Source organism: Falco rusticolus, chromosome 1 (genome assembly GCF_015220075.1).
Source record: "Falco rusticolus isolate bFalRus1 chromosome 1, bFalRus1.pri, whole genome shotgun sequence".
NCBI classification, from domain to species: Eukaryota; Metazoa; Chordata; class Aves; order Falconiformes; family Falconidae; genus Falco; species Falco rusticolus.
In genome coordinates, this window is record NC_051187.1 from 56,825,478 (window position 1) to 56,849,363 (window position 23,886).

Consider the following 23,886-nt stretch of genomic DNA (forward strand, 5'->3'; position numbering starts at 1 on the left):
AATTATTTCATTGCCATAAAGGGTGAACATAGGATATGGGTTGAATCCATTCCTGAAGAACCCCAAATTCCCAACTAATATTGCATTTTCTAAGTGTATAACTTCCTATCAAATCCAGAGCCATAAGACGCTTCAGTGCCGTAGATGCCTTACCTATCAATGCCAGAATTGCTCATGGCTTGAATTTCTTCCACTCACAGTCAGTCAAACCTGCAGCATATGTTCCTAGATGACAGCAACAGCAGATGCTGCCAAGAGAGTGTACACATTGTCCCGTTGGCTTACCTTGGATTTCCAATTTGTATCCTCTGGTTATGTGCAAGGCCTTCATTTTGCAAAGAACACAGGTATACAAGTAATTGTTGTCCAAATGCAGTGACAAATTCAAGCCTACATGAATAATTAGGACCATGTGTGTTAGATTTATTACTATTTTTAAGTCACTGAAAAGAAGCCTATAGTCTGACAATAAACTTTTAAAACAGCTGAATTAGAGCTCCTATAATTAACAGAAAACTAGCTCACACTTTCTATGTATCATCATGAAGTAGTTAAACATTACTGTAGCCTAAAGCCTGGAAAAAAACAAATCAGGCTGTTAAATATATGCTTAATAAAAAGTCTGCAAAAAGTTAAGTTTGGTGTCAGATTACCAACGAAACATAGGTCCAAGTACCTGTGTCACTTCCAGAACAGAACGATAAACACCACTGCTGAACACATCTTCACCACATTGGTTGGTTAAAGAGGAAGGTGAGGGGGAAAATAGATCATGCAGTGAGTAGATTTTTGTATCTTCTTCTCTGTAATGGTTAGTGACAGTTTCCCAAAAGACATGCTATTTCCTGACTACCTGAGATTAAATCCTTTGCAAACTAGCTGACATCCACTGGAAAAGAAAGTGATAGAGGGAGAAGAAAAAAACCCTGTTCTTTCCTGGCAGCAACGAGGCACTTGACAAAGAATACAGCTTTAAATTCCCACTCTGCAAGTTTTATTTGCATGATCTATTAGGACTCTACTTCTGGTTCATCTCTTGCTTCCCCAGTGTCAGGAGCACCAGAGACAGCTACTGCCCTTTGCAAGCATTTTGGAACCCTCCCACTTCTTGGGACATACCTCACCTCTGCTCAGCTGGTGCAACAGCATTCATCACTGTGGTATCAGCAGGAGCTCACTCCTCTTTACATCTGGTGTCTGTTAAAGTGGTTCACTGCATAATGTGGGGAAAAGAAAGTGAGGTTATTTTAGGGTGTCAATCAATTAGCATTTGCAAGAAAAAACAGCTATCACATAATGAAGGCTAGGCAAATAGGACATGATTAACACATTCTTCAGAAAAGCATCTCAAGATCCTTAGGTGAATCCTAAATGTACTTGAAATCATTTACATTATATTGTAGTGTTCTCTGAGTGGACATTTAAGACCCAGTTATTACTACGTTGGTGTTTTGTTCGTTGGGTTTTTTTTGGAAGCTGGCATTTTTTCAACAGGACTGTAGGTGGCAGTAGCTCTACAGTTATTTATTTTTCCTGGTTCCCTCTTGCAAACACTTGGCTGTTAAAGAAAACAATAATAATAATAAAAAAAAAAAAAAAAAAGGACAGAAAATAATCTTTGGTCCTTTCTTGTGAAATAGGTGGTGGGAGGACAGTCAGAATCAAGAGAAAAAGACGTGTTCCCCTTCTGGTTGTCAAAATTCTAAAATGCAAAATGTTCTCATTTCCAAATTTTTCCCCCTCTCTCCTCCCCAGAAATTAGATCAGGTTCTGGGTCTAAGAGAGTAGAGTTAATTCTTTTCATGTCATGTTAGAGGGAAGGAAGGGAAATGTGTTATAATATCTTCAGAACATAATTTGTGGTTGGATTTTCAATAGTTACATAGGCCTATTTTGATGTCTAAAGGCAATACTGTACAGGTTTCCTTTAAAATGATATCATTCTACTTTGTTGGTTTTTTTTTAATACCGGACAAGTGGCAAGAGCCAAAATAGGCATTTTAAATTTTGTGGGTTTAAGTTACTTTTTTAGTTTTATGGGCTGTGATTCCATATTCAGGGTGAAGACAGTGAGAAACCCTGATGAGCGTATGTACTGGTATGTACTGGTGAGGACACTAGAAACAGCAGGGTTGATTCTCTGCCAAATTGCCCAAGTTTAGCCTGGTTGCCCCAGGGTTGGATCTAGTAAGACCAAACTAAACTGAAATCCTCTCTAAGTTACTTAATGAGTTTAATACAGTTAAGGTGCAATTTTTGCACATGTAGCTATATAAAGAACATTATGGTTACAATATCAGAGACTCAGCCACAAGAATGTCAGCATTCAGGTAAGCTGTATATTCTTATTTCATATACCAACACCTGTACCTTTTCCAAATACACCTCCATCTACATGATACCATATTTTAGTCATCCCCCTCCAAGTCACTGTTCACCAAACGAGCAGTGATACCTTGTTCTATTTTCCTTGCTCTACAAGCATTCCTGTACCTTGTTCAGTGAAACCTATTAGAATTTGGTGAGGTAGTGCTAATTTGCCCATTCATCCTCCTTTATGTTATTCATCCCTATGATAAATAAATAAATAAATAAACCTCACCAAATAACTTTATTGGATACAACCTCACAATCACCTTTTGAGTTGGTCCTCCCCTGCCAAACAGAGGATGATGTCAAAACACAGCAAGGTTGAAAGTTGCAGCCTAGCTAGATGTAGATCTAACACTACAGCAGCAATCACTTCTCTCCCTCCCACACATACATGCTATACTCTTTACTAAATATTTGATGTTGCTTTTTAAGTATCAGTTAGGCTTAGTATCAGCATCTTTTATAAAGACATCATTGGTTCCAACTCTGAACAGAATAAATCAATCTCGAGAGCAGCGTTTTGGGGACTGTTTTGCAGTTAAAACTAGTTTTATATTAAAACACAAATAAAACAGCAGTTGCCAATGCTGGACACTTGTATTTGTACCAGCAAAAGTGAAATGGTTTACATCGAATTGTAACAACCCCACTGCTACATTCAGCACTGACGCTAACTCTCATACCTGTAAACAAAACTGCAGCATATGTAGCAAAGAAAGGAATCTCTGATTCTCTTTACCCTTAGCATAAAGTTTATCTGTATGGGTTCTTGACTACTATATGAGCTATATAATTATTTATACAATTAACATAACTGGTGGATTGCAGACCTCAAACTTATTGCATTTCATGTTCTGTAAGTAGCAACTAATGCTATGGAGTAATTTTAGGTCTCTTAACAGTATTATGTTCATTCGATAATAAACATCTATTTCAGATCAATCAAAAGCAGTGAACTTACTTCAAAAAGCTAAAAGAGGAACAACTCTGTGGCCTTTATCTTCTTAAAATGAGAGTTTAGGAGTCTCTCCGGTAAGCTTATGAAAGAAACACAATGGTAAAACTCTGGCTACAGCCTACTTTGTGGATGGTGGATCACATCCTATAGTGTCTTGACACCATAGCAAATGAAAGATCAAAATCTGTTAGCTTCTGGCATGTTGGTTTCTGTAGCAAGGAAGACTTTGGGCAGATCCTCAGTTGAAGCAACTGGAGGACCGGGATCCTTAGGCATGGTGTGGCACACACTTGCTATAACCTTTCACATTTTTATGTGGACACTTCCCAAAAACTTCAAACTTTCCTTCTGATGTCATTTTCTCTGCTGTATATTGAAGCTAGCTCAGCAAATCTGATTGGCGCTGCATGTAGTATTAAGCAAATTTCAGAAAATTATGCATGGAGGTTCTGCTTTCTGTTTTTCTACATCACAGCCTGAATTTGATTGCAGAACATCCCTGTGTCACTGTTACCTGTTTTACTGCAAGAGTCAGTTCCTCTCTAGCATTTCTTCAAAAGTCTGTCCATACAGCTGGCAACAAGACCCCCTGCCACTGCACCCTACAAACAACTCATAATACAGTGTTTTTCAGACTCTTTAAGTCAGTTATCTGTTTGCCCTGACAAGCAAACTATCATATCAGTCTGCATCACATTGCTCCTGCTATCACCAAATATTCCATAGACTTATTGCTCTACCAGTTTTCTGGGCTGAGGCTTTTCCTGGACACAAGCTTGCTGTGCTTACTGTCAGTTCTTCACTTGTGGAGAATCCTGTCAAGACATGGCCTAAAAACATCAACAGGATACAGATGACATCTTCTAAGTCAGGCTCACAATTTAACATTCTCCCCACAGAGCCTAGCCCTAAGTCCCTCAGGAGCTTAAATACATTCCTTCCCACACAAATCACAAAGTACATGAGCTCTTCAGAAACGGAAAAGCTTTGCAAAAGATTTCTTAGCACACCACCCTTTTTCTCTGAAAAAAAGGCATTTACAGCTCTTGAGGAAAAAAGGAAAAAGAAAAAAAAAAAAAGAGCACAGCCCCTAAAAACAAGCACCTTTGCTCAGACTCACCCTGTCATTACGTGTCTCAGATTCCATATTTAATGAGAAGAACCAGAGTATTTTCTCTTATTACTGTCTTCCTGATAAAGCATACATTGTAGAAGCAAAAAAGCCCTGAATTTTCAACTCCTGTTAGGGCTCTTCAGGGTCTCTGTCATATGACTGAAGTAGCCTCCTATCAGATCATGAGAACTTTATCAGATGACTTGAGCACCAATATGCCTTTACTGGTATCCCCAAGCATACTGTTTCTTCTTTCTGGTGATCTATTTAATGTTGACAAAAGTGTTATTTTAAGACTAATTTCCTTAGCTCTATGACCTTCTGTTTGTAATACAATTTTTTGGCATTTAGTTCCGCTGTGGAAAACTTCCACACAGTGGCAGAGTACAGTACCCAGTTGTCAGTGTGGGTTAGTGTTTAACACAATGGATTAGATAGAAATCCACTGGGGCTTTTTTTGTTTGTTCTGTGGGAAGTTTGCATCCTTTCTTATGCGGCCAAGACAGACACTGATAAATACTGACTCCATTTACTCAGAATTTCTTCTATATTTTTTTCCTCTGGTCTTTGTTAAACAAGTTTAGATTGATGTAGGAAGTCTGACAAGCTGCTTAAGTTTTTTTAGAACTATTTCAGCAAGTCTGGAGATTCCAGAGCTGCTGTTCACAGCTCAGAGGTACTCGCCTAACAAATGCCTGACGTGAATATTACCAAATCTGGAGATTTTGGAGATTGTTCAAATTGTCAAATGTCTTTTAAGCTAGATGTTAAAAACAGAATACGTCTGTTTCTTCTATGGATTTCAGGGCAGGACTAAGTTTTAGACTGTCTCCATTAACTAGATGTGACTGTTCTGTATAGACCACCCATATTTTATTTACATTGTGTCTGTTCTTTAACGCATCTTTCAAGTGTTTCCATGCAAGCCAAAGTGGAAAATATTTAGAACTCACAATCAATGGGAGCTTTCCATTCTAGAAATGGCCATTGAATTTGGCAAAGTATTCTGTCAATTACACATTTTCTAAATAGGGTCTAGCTCAGACCCTTATAGTAGTCTTGGCACAGAAGCACATGCAGGAGTTAAAAGGAGTCAGAACTGATTTTTTGAATTTTTTTTCAAGATGATATGGCTTTGATATATGCATGGAAAGAGGCAGTTTGCATAGCTATTAAGAGATCTTAATAACAAACACAATAAATCTCAATAGCTGTTTTTTCTGTTAAGGGTAAGGTGACGAAACAGAAACACTTGTGGTTGGTTTTGGCCCCCGGGGTAAAGAACTGTAACAGGTTTGGGCATGCACTGCATGTGATCAGGCTTCTCTACTGAAATCTCTGACCTGCTCTGTTAAAGACATGAATCACAGTCTGAGAAACACTGCTAGAATCCTCAGAAAATCATGAGGCTCCTGACAGTTTGAGATGACAGCGTTCTTATTTTCAGTGCTACCTGATTATTTCATAACTTTACAGTATTTTATGGCAAGTAAGGAGTCATGCATATACTTCACACTGCAGGGAGAGACCATCAAGGACTTCAGAAATATTTTTCTTTTTAAAAGGGTGAGGATGAGGAGAATTCTTCCATTTCAGTAACATCAAAGACTTAATAAATGCCTGAGATTCAATGGTGCTTGACATTTTCAGGTCTTATTGGATGAAAATTACTGGGGATTAACTTTTTATGTAAGTCATCATGATAAAAAGCATCTCAGTAGTCCAGTTTTCAGGTTCACCTTCCTGCTCTGCATTTCTGTTTCAACTTGTGCTATTCATAAACAGAGAATCTTCTAAAGAAGGAATCACTTGCTCCATTTTTAGGGAGCCAGTATTTCTCAGCTAGAGACGCTGCTTATGTGACTTTGTCACATAAAGTATTGATAAAGAGGGGAAGACAAGTCATACATTGATTAAATCTGGGCCTGTCTCTTCCAGTTTCAAGTTTATTTAAGCCTCTTTCAAGGTTTTAAAGCCACTCTTCTAAAAGGCACAGCTTAGTGAAACTATTGGCAGTTCAGGAGACTGACTTGTGGTAGCTATCCAGTTTTAATACCCCACACCACAGGCATTTCATGCAACCAGAAAAATCACTACTGCATGTCAGTGGAGGACCAAAATAGGAGTAAGTGTTTTGCTATCTAATTCAGCAAAAACAGGATTTGGAGATTTGTTTGCTTGACATGCTGTTCATTTGTTTGCAAAGTGGAAAATAATTTAAGGGTTACATGCAATACTAAATAAGAATTTGTCACTGGCTATTACCTTTGTTTTAGCTCTTCCTACTCCTTCTCCAGTCTTTAACATAAATAGCCAGAGTTTCTTTTCTCAGAGGTTACACTGGAAGTTCAGATAGAGAACCCAGATTCTGAGACTTTTGCTCTAACCACAAGCTTGTCTTTATATTATAAATGAGGCTGATCGTATTATAGCACTAAAAATCTATTGATGAGAACTTCTTAAAGAATATTCTTTTCATTTTATAACTTTAGCAAAATTTCTTTGCTTTGTATGAAAGTTGTTGCTCCAGTGCATCTGTATCAAGCAGAGTTGTTAGGATGGTGCTGCTCTAGAGAAGAGCCGCATGTTAAAAGAGACTGCTTTTCATGAAGTCTCTGTTAATTTCCTGGTAAAAACTGTGAGGATTATAACAAACCTGGAAGAGACAGGTTTATATCCTTAATCCTGATCAAATAAACTATAATGTTTCCTCTTCTGTGCCAGAGTTCCCATATGATGCTAGTCACATCATTTAAACCAAACTTTTCACATATAGTCAGTGTTTCTCATTTTCTGGATAGTTGACTAGGACACTTAAGTACAATTGCAGAAGTACTAAAAAATACGTCTGCAGCTGAGGTCAACAGGGGAAAATGTTTTACAATAGCAAGTACTATACCAGTGTGTCCAACTTTTCTAGTCAGGCAGGTCCTGTAGTATTGTACAATGACAGATGAGTTTCTTCTAATGGCACAACCACCTCCTCCAAGTATTCTCGTGCGATGAAGTAAGATGCAGTGGGCTCCACAGCTGTACGAACTGTCCAAACATGGCGCACACAGATTGTAAGTGATAATGTGGGCATATTCATTTGTCTAGTGAGAACTGTGAGGAAAATGAGATTCTCAGTGTTTCAGATTCATCCTAACACACTCATATTTTCAATCTTCATTTCTTTGGGCTTTTGTTCTGTGTCTTTAGAATAAGAATAGCATTTTTGTCACAAGAACGTAATTCTAACATGCCTAGACCACTGTCAGAACTCCAGCAGACTCAGCTGGACTTACCCAGCAGCATTCATGAAGTCGCCACGACACCCACCTTACCTTCTTGCAGACCAATATACAGCTTGCAAAGCTAAGTCTTGCTTCAAGAAAATACTTGAATGGTTTTGCAGATGCTGCCCAGCCTTACTATTTACAGTCAGATGAGCCCACTGTCAGAACGCTTTCCAAGTCTGTGGAGAAGGCAGGGATCCTCCCTCAGCCGCCAGCCCTACACCCAGGTAGGTCAACAAGAGTTTGCTGTTGATCTGAATACAAGCAGCACTGAGTTCTCACTATGCTATCTAAGGGAGTGTCTTTGGGTGCAGCCAACTGTTGGCAGCACAATGCTTAAAGCTGGGAAGAACTGTTGTAAATACACCCAAGGGCTTAAACAGTAGTCTCATATTCTTATTTGGACGTCTAGGTAAACAGAAACAATTGAAGACTTTGCAATTCCATTTCCCTATCCTCAGGTGAGAAAAGTCACATGCACCTTCAAGTCAGGTCTCAGCTGCGCAGAGACCCTGAGTCTGTACAAGTACGCGTACCTAATGTGCTACAGCACAGTATGGGGATCCTTAGCCTTGAAAGCAAGGCGGGCCATGTAAGCATGACAGCATCCAAGAGAATGTGCTTCAGAACAGGAACAGAATTGCATGGTCATACCAGTTCTGGCTTTGGTGCTGGATATTAATTTATAGCTTAAAAGCCTCTGCACCGTGATCTTACACAGGGTAGAGAAATAATAAAAGACTGTTCCATTATCACCCAGGCTTCGGCTTCTAATCAGTAAATCAAGAGGGGAACTGAGAAAGAAACTAGAATAAGGAGAACACTCTGCTTCCTCCTCTACTATCACTCATTGCTTTTCTTGCGTAGAGTAGAAAACAGACTGAGGTCCCTCTCTTTTCCTGAAACCCTGCTCTGTCACAAGGTTGTTTTTTTTCTCATTACGGCATACTCTCTTGCTTTTCATCAGCCTGTTGCATCTTATCACAATCTTGGTTACCACCTATACTGTTTCTGATGTTGCAGCTTTAAGTACAGAATACGTTGGGAAGAAAAGTTTCTAGCTCTCACAGCTCTGGAGCAAAACTTGAGAACACTAAATTCTATGAAACCAAATCTGTAAGACTACTTGCCTTTCATAGTGCCCTCCAAATATTCTTTTATAATCTTGTATTTTTAGAAGGCTTGGTCCATTACACTAGTAATTTCCTTAGCTTACCACTCACTGTTGTTAACCCCCCATCATTAAAAAATGATAAATAAAGTCCCCTAAACCCACAGGATTTGCCTAAAGAGGCAAATGTCCATCCATTTAAAAAGATACTTTTAGAACGTTGAGACTTTGGGGGTTGTTTAAACCTAAGTTTTAAGTTTTCATCAAGACTTGAGAGAAAACTAGCCACATATCCAGAGATTCTGGGACTAGAATTTTAAGAAGAATATGACAAATTGTGGTAAAGGCTTAAAATTTGCAACAGAAACAGCTCCAAACATCAGAATCTACTTCTACCAACAGCTGACCAGAAGACAAACAAATCACTGCATGAGTTCAAACAGCAATGAGAGTGCCACTTTATGCTTTCATAATCTGTTTTCCATTATATATTTAAATGTTGAAAGTCCCGTGGCAGAGGAAATCTCTTCCATATATATGGTACAGTGCTTAGCTGTCTCAAACTTCTTTTCTCTACTGGGGCCTTAAAGAGTTTGTACAGCATAAAATAGCAGTAATATAAAAATCAAGTTAGCTAAGTTTTGCTTTCTCAACAGTCTTAACATTGGTCCTATTCAGTATACCTAACACAAAATGACCTCATAAATTGAACTGAGCATATATTTAACTAAAGTGACTATTAACAAAACAAAGTGACAATGACAACAAGAATGAAACAGCTGTTCTTGTTTGCATTAGCTAACTGGGTGAAATATTGCTGAAGCTCTAAAGCAGTCATGTTATGGGAAGAACTTATGTTTCTTGGGAAAACAATTGGGTCCCTGAACTGGGTTCTGATGGGTGTAATCAGATAAAAATTAGAAGTATATATCGTTCATATATGACCATAGTGCACTACTAGTCATAACACAGGGAAGGTAGGTGGGAAGAAAAGGGAGTGAATCCAGTGGACCGGTAAGAGCCTGCTGTCACTGAATTCAAACAGCAAAACCCCGTCCCTCTGCTTTCAGTGGCTGGTGAAGGTGTTGGGTATCTGAGCTACAGAAGAGTGAATGACTCACAATTGGTACTAGGTCCAGATTCTGAGGAACTAACTGGTAGATTATTAGAATTATTACCTGGAAGCGCAACTCTTTAACTGTGACTGCTTGCTGCAGCAATTTGTTTTTAGCTCTAAGGTACACGTCTTCACATTATTGCAGTGCTACATACCACTAATGGTCCTACAGCTTCTATAAACAACCATTTACATTCTGAGAACACATGTACATACTGTACACTATTACACAGGTAAGTAGGACAAGCCTAGGCACCGCTTTTGGAGCGGTCTGTCTTTTGCATGAAGCAGCTTCAAGGCCCAGGTGAGCTACTTAGCTAACAACAACTCACTGTGCTCCGGATAGCCCTCCATTGAGAGCAGCTACCTTGCAGCAAGTTCACACAGAATATATAAACCACCATTTCCAGTGTAACTGAGAGGTTTGCTGTGAAACACTCCTTGCTATCTGCCAGTGTAAAAGAAAGGAAGAAGGCCTGGCATTACACAGCCAAACTGAGGGAAGGCTAGGCTAACCATTCCAAAAATGATATGCATACAATTGCCTTCTCTGCTTGGTTCACTCCATGTGTTCATGCGATACCCTATACTGCATCACAGCTATAAGAGTAAATGTTGAGCAGTCATACATAAAAACAAAGCAGACTGTGTCAGAGCTGAAGTTGTTAATGTAACACCTAACGTGAGTGTTTATGCGTAGATTTTCTAAATGAATTGGCACAGTTACTTTGGGGAAGAAGAGATAAAAGTAGACTTATAACTGTATCTATCAGCTATTAATGCAAGAGAACTATAGGAGTCTGGAGGAGAAAATACAGAAAAGGCAGTCTGATGAACTCCCATCCATTCAGATCTTCACCCCACCCAGAGCACAGAACCAAGCTAACCTGTTATTTACCTCTATCTGTATCTCATGCACAAAAGTCAGCTATTACACAGACATACATGGTTCACTCACTTCTATTCAAATTGTTCAGATTAGTGCTTATCCTCAGTAATACCCTATTTGAGGTTTCGTGATAACTTGTTTACTTCTAGCTCTCTCCAAAGGTTCCCCTTTCTCTATTAATTATACGCATCAGCCTCATGGATCTCTTATTTAAGACTGCTAAATCTACTTCCCCACACCCCAACAGCTATTCACTACTGAAATCTTCTCCTGCTTCAGCTCCAGCACTTTTCCCCAGTCCACTAGAAATTTAATCTTTTAGCATAGTTACAGGTCTGAACCACTTTGGGGGTAACATCAGATTCCGTACCTGATTTGCAGTTCTGTAGGAAGCAAGTGAAAGGTACATTTGGGATGTCACCTGTGTGACTACAGGAGAGACCACACATGAATTTTGCAGGGTGTTGTTGTGTCCATCTAAGTGCTGATTAAGTACATGATGAATTGAGGCCAAGTCACCATCCACCAGAAAATGGCAAAGATGACAGACAGAAAGTACATCTTATGGATGCTGCAATGTGGGAATTCAGCAGCGCTGTTGAATTCTAGACCCTGCTCTAGCTGCAGTTCAAACTGGTTGGCTTTGCACACATACTTTGGCTATTTAGAGTTTTTTATATGGTTTCTATTCTCTACTTCATTAGATTTTGCTATATATTCTGTCTCCAAATGATGTCACTGTCTTAAAAATATGATTTTTTTTAAAGCATATTGTCTTCTTATGTCCCTGGTGATTCAAGTTACAGGAGATAATAGCAATACCAACAGCAAACATCAGCTAAGCATTGATAAACTCTGTAAGGATTGCAGTGTAAGACAATTGCTGGCTACTATCCAAGGCAAATCATTTTTTAAGTTAGAACTTCTGGATGATAAAGAAATAACGGATTAACCAGCAAGAGATTTGGATAGTATGACCTAGCATACCAATGAAGGCAGGCAGCTGAAAACTTTAAAAGGAAGTATCTCTCAGTAGCTATTTTCGACTTTTCCTCATCTTTTCCTGTTTTAGTATCAAAGTTACTACGTCAAAGGGAATGAAAAGATCCTGTTCTGATTCCACTAAATAACTCAGAAACAGGGAAAAAAATAAAAGTAGGAAACTTCAATGATGATGTTTTTCCAATTTAAGCATACCAAATAAAGGTAAAAGTGATTATTTTAAAAATCTCTGCTAGTCATTACACGTTCATCTTTTTGTCAGACATCCCTAAAGAAATAAAGCTTAATTCTCAGAAATAACACTTCATTCCTGAGGAGAAACAGTATTAGTTACACAATTAAGAAGCACTAAAACCACAGATTTCTGACCTTAGAAAGGAACCTGTACTCCCAGAGCAAACCTAGCAGAGAACATACACAGCTCCTGTATCACATATTACATATCAGGAAACATACATGTATACAACCTTACCAAGGTGAAACAGCCTGGATAAGCATACAACTAGAAAGTCTTACCTCCAATACACCCCAGCAGCTCCCAGAGACTGTAACACATCAAGTAACATTTCACAATGTCTCAGCTCAACAACATAAAACATTTGCTCCTTTGGGTTCAGCTTTGATCACCTGCTCTTCATTTGTGAGCTGATACTGTTGAGGTACTGAAGTATCTTTCTTTATGGTACTAGTGCAAACCTGTGTTATCCAGGAGAGAAGCACCACTTTATCACTGCAAACCACTCACACCTGAGTCTGTATTATCTGCACCATTTCCCTAGTGGTTGGAAACAGGATTAGAGAAATAATTGTTCATTTGGCTTTTCAGGTGAAAAACCTGTGCTTTAAAGTAGTTAATTTATCTAGAGTGTCCTATGAAGATAATTTTAGCAAACTGTGGGCTTACAGCCTGGCACTATTGTAGGCTTCAGTAGAAGTAAGATTTCTGTTATGGTGTTAAGGTCTAAGAACAACGAATTTAAGCTCTGAAAGTAATTGAGAAGAGGATTTTCTTTTAAAACCGAAATACTTGCAGAAGCTGATTAGGATTTCACAGGGAAAGCTAAGCCTGGGTACTTGGTAGTGCATCCTTTTAAAATAAGTCTATCAAGTAAGTCTCCTTAAGTTCTGGAACTTTTCCACCTTGTCCGATTTCCTGGTACTTGTTCATACAGGTTTTGCCCTGCGAGTATGCCTTTGACTAGCTGTGACATGGCACCTTTCCTTTTAAATGTATCTACTTTGAAACCTCTTGTATTTTCAATCCATCCATACTTCCTTCTTAAAAGGCTTTAGGGTCTGATTCTCTTCTCACTTACTCTGCTTACTTCGGTGCACTTGTTTCTGCAGAGAGGATTCATATTGTATCTTGAGTGTCTAGAAGGTACCCACATTTAATAAGGAACAATGTGGTTTACTGAAATGCTGAGTCATTCTGAATTCCCAGTTTGGACTGGGAATAGAACAGGGGAATGCGTTTTTAGAATGGCATCACAGAGCATGAGTGGCAATCCCAAAAAAAGCAAATGACTGTCTCTTCATACATTATGTATGTGTAACCTGTATGAGATACTGATTCTTTTATCAAGAGACAGAGAAAATACTGTGCATTTCCAAGCTCTTTAGCAGTCTCAGCACAAAAGGAGTACATCTCTGTTCCAACCTAGAGATGGGGCACAAAGCATACCATCTGCCTCTACACCCTTTCCAGGAATGAAATCAGCAACCATCTAAGAGACTAGAAGTGTTCAGCAGCACAGTCTATCTCTATGGCATGACTGGACTACCTATAAAGTATTAAACATAAACCTGTAATAGTTCTCTGGCAAAAAATATCTTTCTTCTTGTTCCAGTCAACAGGTGGCTTATGACTTGACCCTATTTCTTTTTAATCCTTTTTTGCTCGATTACAGTTCCTTGCTTCAGCACAAGAAGCAACATATAATTTCATTTATTAGGGCTTTTTAAAATCCTTTTTATAGATTACTTTCCTTAGTCTCATTCAAGTCTGAGTTAAATGACTATTGAAGTTCCACCTCATGTGGCCTTAGCATAACAGAATCCCCCACAGGCGATTTCAGGTGTGCTGCTTTCTGGGCTAACACACATCAGGTGAGCCATGCTGGCTGCTGATTTGGGTTGCTCTTCAACCTTAGCAAACCAGACATTTAAGACTCAGCATAAAGATGTTTGAACTTTAATGTTTCACATAGTATTTTTTCTGATTAAACATGGCACTAGCTGATTTTCTTGAGCCTTGATCAGATGTTTCTGGGGAACTTGGTTACTCTACTACAAACTTGGATTTCAGTATTAAGACAACCAGCATATTATTGATAGTTGGCATTGCTTAACAGAAGTTAACCAACCTTGAGTTTGCTCTGCCAGAAGCTGTATCAATCCACAGAGAAAGGGTGCTGTGTAGCCTGTACACTCTGCTCAGTGCTGTTTTCAGGCATCAGGTGGTAGCCAATCAGCAAGCCCCCTTTTATGAAATGCCCACGAAAGCCAGCCGATGGCCAGGCACTAGGTGAGTTTAAATTCACTCTATGCATAGTCTTTCTTCCTTCAGAACTTCGTTAACTAACACGAAGATGTCAGCGGCCACCAGATCGGGCCTGACTCCACAGAAGCGTTGAGAATGTCACTGCAGGCCAAGCAACACGGGCAACGACACAGTAATTCTTGTGGTGGTGATAACACCCCTGGGATGAAAAGGCTCATTTATTGACATGGCTTCCTCCAGGCTGGAGGGCCAGTCCCGGGGCGAGGGATTTCGTCGCCAGCGGGTGGGGGTGACAGGCGCTTCCCTGGCTCCGCGCCGCCCCGCTCGATGCGCGGGCTTCTCCTCAGCCCTGAGGCGGCGGACGGCGCCCAGGGCCCCCGCCAAGGCCGCCCGGCGCTGCTGGAGCCGTACGGGCGCCCCCCAGCGGCTGCGCCTGCCCAGCGCCCGCCGGCTCCCTCTCTGCCCCCCAACGGCTGCCCGCTCCCGCCCCGCCCCTCCAGCGCGGCCGTTTGCGCTGTCGGAGCGTCAGCGGGAATTTCCAGCCAGGAAGTGCGGCGAGCCGGGGGGCAGGCGGCCGCGGGGGCGGAGGCTACGCAGGCGGCGGCCGCGCAAGCCGGTGCCGCTCGGCTGCCCTCGCCAGCGGGCCCGGGGCGGGCGGGAGGGAGGGGGGAAAGTCCGCGCGGAGCCAGGGCGCGGGCGGCGCCGGCGTCGTCACGCCGGGTACATGGCGCGGCGCTGAGGGACGCGCGGCCGGGACCCGCCAGCGGCAGACGTCGGCGACGGCGACGAGGAGGAGGCGCCGCCAGCCCTGCCCCGGGTGAGCCCCAGGCGGCCCCTGACCCGCCGCCCGCTGCCTTCTTTCTCCCCCGCCCTTACCTCGGCGCCCGTTCGCCGCCGGCTCCGCTTCCTCCGTCGCGCACCGCCGCTGCCCGGCGCGGGGCGAAGCCGGGGCGGGAGCGGGCAGCCTCGGGCTGGGCTGGGCGGGAGGGAAGCGCTGCGGGGAGCGTGGCGGCGCCCCGCCGACGGGGGGGTGCTGCCGACGGGAAGCGTGTCCCCCCGTGCGTAGCGCCGGGCAGCCGCTCGCCTGCGGCCTCGGCCTGGGCGCGGACCTCCCGCTGAAGCCGGGGCGGCTGCGGCGAGCGAGAGGGGAAGGGCGGGCGGCCGGCCGGCGGCGGCCGGTGCCGTGAGGCGGCATTCGGGGCCTGCGGAGCCGGGGGCCGTGTCCCGGCGAGGCGCACACCGCCTTTCTCCCGGTGCGCGGCTGACGGAAGGGGCGGCCGCCCCCCGCTTTCCTCTCCGTTGCGGCTCTGAGAAGGTGCCCGGTTAGTGCGCGGGCCCTCACGCCTCTTCTGCGGCTTGTGTTCCTGTGAGCACGCAGGGGGCTTTTCCGCTGGTGGGTTAGACGCGGTTTTCCTCGCTGGGAAGGGGTGTCAGCGAGGGACTGTCAAGTAACGCGAACACGTTTGAACCCCCCGGTTCTGCTGACCGTGTAGCGGCTGTCTGTCGGCAAAGGAGGTGCCGCTTTTTTATGCCGGTGGTGCCGGAGGTGAGGGGCGCGGAGCCTGAGGCGCGGCGGGTCCGTGCGGGCCGGCCGCTGGCAGCTTCGGGTGGCCCTGGCCTGGGGGCCTTGCCGTGTCGCACGCTGTAACCTAAGGCTGCTTTCAGAAATGTTAGTGATTTATTTTTTTTTTCCTAAAAGGTAGTTTTGTAGTTAAGCGGTGAAACTGAAAAGCTCTTGCCGTGACAAGGAACTTTATTGGACCGGTGGCTCTGTTTCATTTGATCTTAAACCCAAGAATATTCAACACCTTCACAATTATTTTTTTACCTATTGACCCACTCTGCTTTGATGGTAACTTTGATAAAGAAGCACTGTTGACTTATTTTATGTGAACATAAAATGGGGCATTGTTTCTGAACTGTAGAACAGGTGAGCGATGTGGTATTTGGCCATTATCATAATGCAGCCTGCTGATATGTGATTTCATTTAAATAAGTAAATGTGGTGCCTGTAAGCATTTGTGAAGTAAGGTTTTATAGGCAAGGGATCATCTGCTGCGTTTCAGCTTCCTGCTTTAAAATGCTCAAAATTTTTGCTAAAGAGTAACATTCTAAAGGAAATACAGATGTATTTAACTGTTTCAAAGTACCAATCATATTTGATATATTTTGTGCTTCAGAAGTCTTCTTTTCATTTACCCTGTTCACAGGGAAAAGTAGCACTAAGTAGATGAAGTCTCAGCTGTGTTACCTTGTGCCTTACATGCGTTAAGATGCTATACCACCACTGCCAAGCTCACAGAACAGGGTTGAAAATACATCACTTGGCTTTTATTAACATCCAGAGTCTGTGCTATGTACTGTGAAGTATCAACTTTTGAAATAGTATTTCAGTCAAAGCATTTTTGATTCTTTTGTAAGAGAATGTAGCTGCCCATTCTAGCAAAGCATTAACCAAGACGTCATTGTAAGACGTCATCCTGTCTACAGTGTTTCGTAACCTACAAAAAATGACTACAAATTGAGAAAACGAAAGAGGAAAAAGCAGCCTGTAACTATCTGGAGGCAAATCCTCTCTTCTCTAAACTTTCCTGGCTCAAGAATTTAACTGACAGTTATGCTGAAATACTGTTGTCAGCATCTGCCACAGGATGTGGAGATTTCAAGGAAACTCAGTGCTGAAGTATATGCAAGGTTGGTTAAATTATTTAATGTGAAATATTATACAGAAGGGAGAAGGCCTTTTTCTTTCCACCTTCTATCCCATTTTTAAAGAAAGAAATGTTAATCAGCGGTAGAGTCATCAAAAAATGAAACTATTTTCTCATGCAAGTAATGAATACACTTTGAATAGAGTTAAGTTTGTAAAACTGAGAACAGCTTTGTATCACTTTGTGTCATGTGTTTTTAAAAAATAATGTAGCAGACAAACTTCATAACTATTCGCTTAGGTCAGTCAGCACCTTGGTAATATTTCTGTAGTATATATTTTGAAGTCAGAAAAAAGTATGTGTTGGGAGAGAGAACAGGGAATCTTGGGAGAGGGTAGAAAGCATACAATGATACTTCGTTTCTTTGCACATTTGAAAATTTCCTGCTTAATTTATTGAAAAACAGCAATTTCATTGTTTCTCAATTATGATGTATTTGACTTTCAAAATCAATTTTAATAATCAATTTAAATTATTTTTTTATTGCGGTGGTGTTACGTGAATTTGATAATAAGATACCTACAAATAAATACTACTGATGCGAATTTGCTAATTACTGGATTATTTTTTTTTTTTTTTTTTTTTTAGTTTTTCTGAAAACAATACTCTTCCTTTTCATCATTGCTTTTTCCCAGATCCTTCCTATGCCAGTATCTCTTGAATACATGCAAACTCTAGAAATAAGTGCAGTTAGGAATTCATGTTATCGTGCTTATTGTGTTGCTGAGTCTGGAAGGACAGGAACCAAGTTTGAAGGCCTGTGAGCGTGTACTATCAAGGATGCTGTATGCCAGTTAGAAAGTTCAGGTCTCCCTCCTCAATAGTTGAACGCATACAAAGTAAATGTTTTGAAGTTGTAAAGGTACAGTGAAAGGCAGTTTATTTTTTGCTAACTTATAGTTGGCTTCCTAATGTAGCTAGTGATGAGAAAATTCTGCGGTCTTCAGAGATTCTGGTTAATTACTTCTGTGCTTTCACAGTTGCTTCAAAATACACTTGCTAAAATCTTCTCATCTTTCAGTGCTGTAGATGTTTGCCAACTATATTCAGAAGCATTAGTCTTAAAGAAAATTGTTACTTATTTCCCTAGGCTCCTAATGAAAACTCTGAAGTTAGTTTAAAAAAAAATATTTCCATCATGTTGATAGCTTTTCTTTGGTTCTCGTACACAAGATCACACAGGTATTATAAAAGAGGAGAGAATGTTTCAGGTAAATAATGAAAAAGAAATTCTTGGTCCCTTTTAGTTCTGACACAGGTATTTTAGAAGTGGACCTTCTAATTTGATGTCCTTTAAATAAGCTGTGAACCTTTTATGAAATTCTGCATTGATAAGATCATAATTACGGTTGTCATTAACTGTGCCCTTAGGTCAGTCAGGCACTGAGTTTGCATCTAATTTTGAGCATAGAAATAATTCAATGAGTCTTCATCAGTGCTTTCATTTAAACATAGATAGTTTGCTGAAGCATTGCTGACAGTTTCAGAAGTAAGGCCTTAAAAGATGTTTCAAATTATTCTAGTCTCAAGGTAAAATCCTTTGTTTAGGACTTAGGTGGAGCTGACATACCTTGTGTGGGAAGGAAGCTACTATTGCTATTACTAGCATTTCCCCCCTCCCCTCCTTTCAACTTCTATGTTCTTTTGATAAGCAGTGCCAGATACTAATTTTTTTTCTTCATTTAAAGTGCAGAATTAGCTAAACTAAAACATCTCTGTATTTCATTGCATCCTCGAAGCAAACTGTACTGGTGTCAACAGATCAAGAGTAAAGTAGGTCTGAGTTGTGTGGTATTGGGTTTTTTCTGTTTGGTTTTGTTTCTTTTAAAGATCATATTCCTACCTGTTTAAATACTTATGGACAGATTGTAACACAAAGTAGAAACAAAGCGGGCAAATGGTTTTTGGGTCTTGTTAGTTTAGTCTGAGTGCTTTTTATGTCATAGATACTGTAGATAATTGAGGCTGTAGGATTTTTACTATTTCTTTGTAAAAAAATTAAAAATAAAACCAAACAAAACCCAAACCTTAGTAACCACTTTGCACCTATAGATTTGAAACCTAAGGTATAACTGTAATAGTGCTGGACTCAAATCTACATCTTTGGTTCCACTTACTGGTGTTATTTAACTGACTGTTTTCTGTCATGTTGTATTTTCAGTGGCTGTTCGAAACCAAAAGGACACTAAGAAACTCTTAGCTCACTTTTGTGATTGCAGTGGTAACAGCCCTTGCTACTTTCTGAGCCCTCTGGTGCCACCGTTGTTCATGAGATAAGGGACTGTGTCTTCAGTAAGACCCCAGAACCTGTGTGATAGTACTTGGTGATACAGCAAACCTTATGTGAACTGGACTTCTGAAGTCTTGTGTTTGCTTGTTTCTTGCTTCTCAGGAACACTGTTCTCCCCCCCTCCCCCCCAAAAAACCCAACAACAACAAAAAACCCCACCATCCAACCAAAAAGTTTGCTGTTTAATATTCATTACACTTCAGGCTTACGAAAGAGGTGTGTGTGGCTTTTTAAGTTAAAGTTTGACTTTGATGAACAACTTTGTATGAACTAGAACTATTTGTAAAGAATATTCAGTCATTCTTTTTAGTCTGCAGGAAAAAGTAACAGCATTTTAACATGATATTCAGGTTAGTTCAAGTAGCATTACCGTTCCACGTGGCTAAAATACAGTGCAGTTACTAGAGTTGTTTTGCTGTGTTGAACCTCAGTATTTTTACATATACTTAGCATTATACGTATACCAAAGTATGTTTGTCATATATTTGAATACTGTTTATTCTTTTGGTTTAAGTTGCTTTGAATGTGTTTTAACAAAAACATTCTAACTTTATTCCAACAATATCCTGGAAAAACTGTTCATATGTTTATGGCATCTTAGTGTTTCCTCCCATCATATTAGTTCACTACTTTGACATTTGGGAAAGGGGTAAAACACATAAAAATTCTGTTTGTAAAGTCACTTAATAAAGCAACCATTCAGGTTGTCTAGTTATTCTTTGCTGATGAATTTCATGATTCTATGAATTTTTCTTCAAATTCAGTAGTTATCTGGGGTAATAAATTTGAGTCCAGATTTTCTACAATAATTCTGCACCCAACAATTCTGATTCAGAGGATTGCACTTCTGAAGTCACTTTAATACTTGTGATTGATTTGATTTCCTAAATGTTTTGTAGGTTTTACACGACTGTCCAATAATGCATCCACTCATGACTGAAAATGTTTGGAAATGTTAACTTAAACAGTTTTTTAATTTTCAGAATATGTAGCCAGAACTACCAGGTCCCACCCAACAGGAAATAATAAGCAGACTTGGTTAATAACAAGAAGAGACAATCATCTGTGTTATATTAGAAAAACAAACAGTGTCTTTTAGGGTTATGTAGTATTATTGCAGCTGCAACAGTCTACGGATGAGAAGTAGTCTGCAGAGGAAAGTAGTATCTTTGATAAAAATGCCTCGCTGCACAAACCTTACCTCACTTTTATACTGAGAAACTATACTCAAATCTTTATTCAGAGATTACACGTCTTTGTAGCAGCTGAAGGAAAGTAAAAAATACAACTTCCATATGCTACTTTTGTGGAAATTGAGCACTGTGGAGTTCTATACTGAGAATACAGTTTCTGTAAAGCAGACCCCTATACCCCCAGGGTACTGAAGTCATAGATGGAAGAAGAAATATTAGTAAACTTTCAACATTTAAAGGCCAACTTCAAATTTCAAGTCTCTTTCATTACTGAGTTAAAAACCCTTCAAAAAACATAGCTGGTGGGGCTGCTTGTCAACTTGAACAAGTTTGCAATCACTTCTCGTGGTTTTACAATGTTTTTTCTTTCTTGTTTGTGCTAAAGAGATCTGTGCCAATATTGTGAGTGAAAGTATGCATGACAGTTAGTCCCTTAGTATTTTGGTTCTGTTTACTTTGCATATTTTAGAATGCTGTAGCTGTTTATCACCTTTTATTTTGAATAATCCAGGGATTCGCTGTCTGTAGCGCACCCACCCACCCTTTATTTTAAAAAGGAAAACGTATGTGTATTTTCCCAGTTTGTTCAGGCTGTGCATCAGGACAGTGTTCATCTAAATGATAAATATTAAATCTGGTATTAGCCTTTGTCTGGGGACTTCAGAAACAGTGTAATTTATTAAAATGGATACAATCAAAATGAGTAGTTGAGAACAATGTAAATAAAATAACCATTGGTAAAACCTTTTCTGTGTTAAGATTTTGCTTGATTAATATTTGGGAGGGGGCTGTCTCTTTTCCCTCTCCAGAAAATTTTCTTCTGCAGCAGCTTCACTAATAGCAACAGTAATGGAAGTAAAAGGTGCTGGTAGCTAAGGTTTAGTTGTGTAGACCTGCTTTAAGCAGGTTTGGACAATATGCGTTCAAAATGCCAGGAACCGTTTGGAATCCTGCCTGTACAATATTCCCACTGTTGTTACGTTGCTTTTAACAAAAATGGGATTTATTTTAAGGAAAGCACCTTCTATTCAGCCTTTAAAAATCAAAGTGGTTAGAAGGACATGCACAGCTTACACTAAAGGCTGCCCAGGTAACTGCTGTAGGTTCGTGACCCAGCTTATGTGTCCTCTGAAACATCAGAAGACTTAAGCCTGTGTATATGTATGGGCTACTGTTTTGTGCAGAGGTAGAAAACAGCAGTTCTCAGACTTCCTTTTTTCCTTTCCTTTGCTTCTCTAAGAATATATTCTGCACCAACGTTTTTTTCTCTGGAGCTGTACTTGCAGAATTTTGGGAAAAATAATTGGGTTACGAGGGAAATGAAGTGCTGGTTGAAGTTGAGAGGAGGTGGCCAGAGCTAAGGTGAAAAGGCCAGGTGTTGAAGGGGATGGGCAGCATCCTGACTTAGAGTGCACTGCAGTGATGAAGGTGTGAGACTAAGCATCATGGATTAATATCTCTGTTCTGTCAGAGCACCCTGCTCTGTCCTCTAGCCAGAACCATCTTATCAGCTCTTGTCCTGCTTCCAGCCCTGACCCAGCAACTCGGTGTATTGTGCAATGCATTTCCCAGCATCTCCACTTGGGAAATGCTGATCTCTAAAACAATTGTCCCTGTATAGATACACATTGCGTTTTGCAAAGGATGGAGAAGTGAGGCTCAAGGGTGGATAGTAAAGAAGTAAACAATACTAAGTAAAACACACTGTAGAGATGGTAAAGTACAACAGTTACTGGTTTTGCCTCAATATTTCATAGCCGCTACAGGATTCCAGAGAACTTGATGCTGTTCCTTAAAGCATAGTTCTCTGCAATCCAATAACTTGCCATGTTTTATAGCCCTGATGTAGCAAAAATATGCTTACAATATAATACACCAGCCACATGCTTTTGCATTTTATCTTTATTCATCTCAATTTTTAATAAGTGAAATAAGCAGGCTAAGAGCATAATCACAGCGAATTTCATTACTTTCATTCAGTGTCCAGTTAAAGAAGTTTATTTTTAACAGATAAATTCCAATGAAAGCCACGTTAAAGAGCGGAAGAACACTCTGCTAGAAAACTTGCAGGAAGAACTGTGCTTTCAGTGTATCAAGTCAGCTGAAGTGTAGTAGTTGCTTCTTGTCTTGAGGCTTGCTTTCTGAATCCCAGCCTTGAAAGGTGAGAACAGGTTGATGTAAAACCTTTCTTAAAGTAAGAGATGGGCATTCTTCAACATCAAAATTAATGTAAAGCATCAGACTAATTCCAGTTCACAAGTGTAATGAACTCTGGGTAATAAATACGATTCACTAGCATATCTTCAGTGCACCTTTTTGCAGAGTAATGCCTGAATTTCCATCTGGTTAGACTGGTCTGTGCTATAACCAAACCTTTTTCTGTAAAATATTGATCTGTCCTGAACTCAGTCTTTGTACTGAACTAATTAAAAAATAATGGACAAGTTTTAGAAGAGATGAGTTGATTCTTTGTATTTTAAAACACAACAGCAGGCAGATACCCCGATTCTCATCTTTTGCATTCATATTCTGAGGATATAAAGGGCATCCTGTCACATCAGGTTTTTATGATTTTGTTTGGTTGGGTGAAAGTTTAAGAGATGAGTGGCTGATAAGAGTTACCACCAGGCATCGCACTCTTACGATGAGGCAGGTCTTTGTGGGGTTGAGAAGTTGATAATACTGTTCCTCTTTTATCTCTCCAAATTGATTAAAAACCCAATATTTATTCAAAGAACACAGATTAAAAGTAGAGACCTGCTTACCATGTCTCCCTTTGAAGGTTTGGGAAAGGAAGTGTATGTCATCTTTTGTTTTCTTTCTCTGGTTATATCTGTGTTCAACTATTTAGGTTAATACTGAGATGATTTTATTTTCTGCTTGGAGGAATGAGAGGTCTTCCAAATTTGTTACTGTGGATACTGTTCAGGTTTTTAGTCAGGCCAGTATGAGACCAAAGGAAGAAAGGAAGGAATGATGTTTAAAATCTTAGGGTTTTTTAAAGGCATGCAGCTGTTGGGTGAGATGTCTATAGATGTTTTCAGAAATAACTGGGCCATTATCATCTGAATCAAACATTAAAGCTTGACTCCTTATAGCTGATGAAATTTGCATGGAGTTATGTTTGTCTGTAGAAAGGAAATAGAAAGCTGTCCCATTCCCTGTTTGCAAGTATTGGATTGGATACTGGTATCCAAGAGGAAAATTGTTTACCTCATTTTTAAAATTCAGGCCAGAAAATTGGAGAGAAACAGCAGAGGGAAGGGTCTGGTTGGTTACAGGCAGCTATCTTTGTTTTTAAAAGTCAGATACAGTGGATGTTGGAGAACAGCAGGAGAGAAATCTGA

At 40.4% G+C, this 23,886-nt stretch overlaps 1 protein-coding gene and 1 long non-coding RNA gene across 3 annotated transcripts in view; one reads left to right on the forward strand and one right to left on the reverse strand.

The window, feature by feature from the left end:
- Positions 1–291: 291 nt before the first annotated feature.
- Positions 292–22,560, reverse strand: LOC119144642. Its single transcript, XR_005103180.1, has 3 exons — positions 15,222–22,560; positions 1,125–1,213; positions 292–390 (listed from the first exon to the last, which is right to left on the reverse strand). It is a non-coding gene; the product is annotated as an uncharacterized LOC119144642 (long non-coding RNA).
- Positions 15,055–23,886, forward strand: part of NFKB1 (nuclear factor kappa B subunit 1) — a 59,598-nt gene continuing 50,766 nt past the window's right edge. For both annotated transcript variants that reach the window (XM_037380168.1, XM_037380177.1), the window contains exon 1: positions 15,055–15,162. The gene's annotated coding sequence lies outside the window, so the exon portion shown is untranslated. The remainder of the gene's footprint in view (positions 15,163–23,886) is intronic.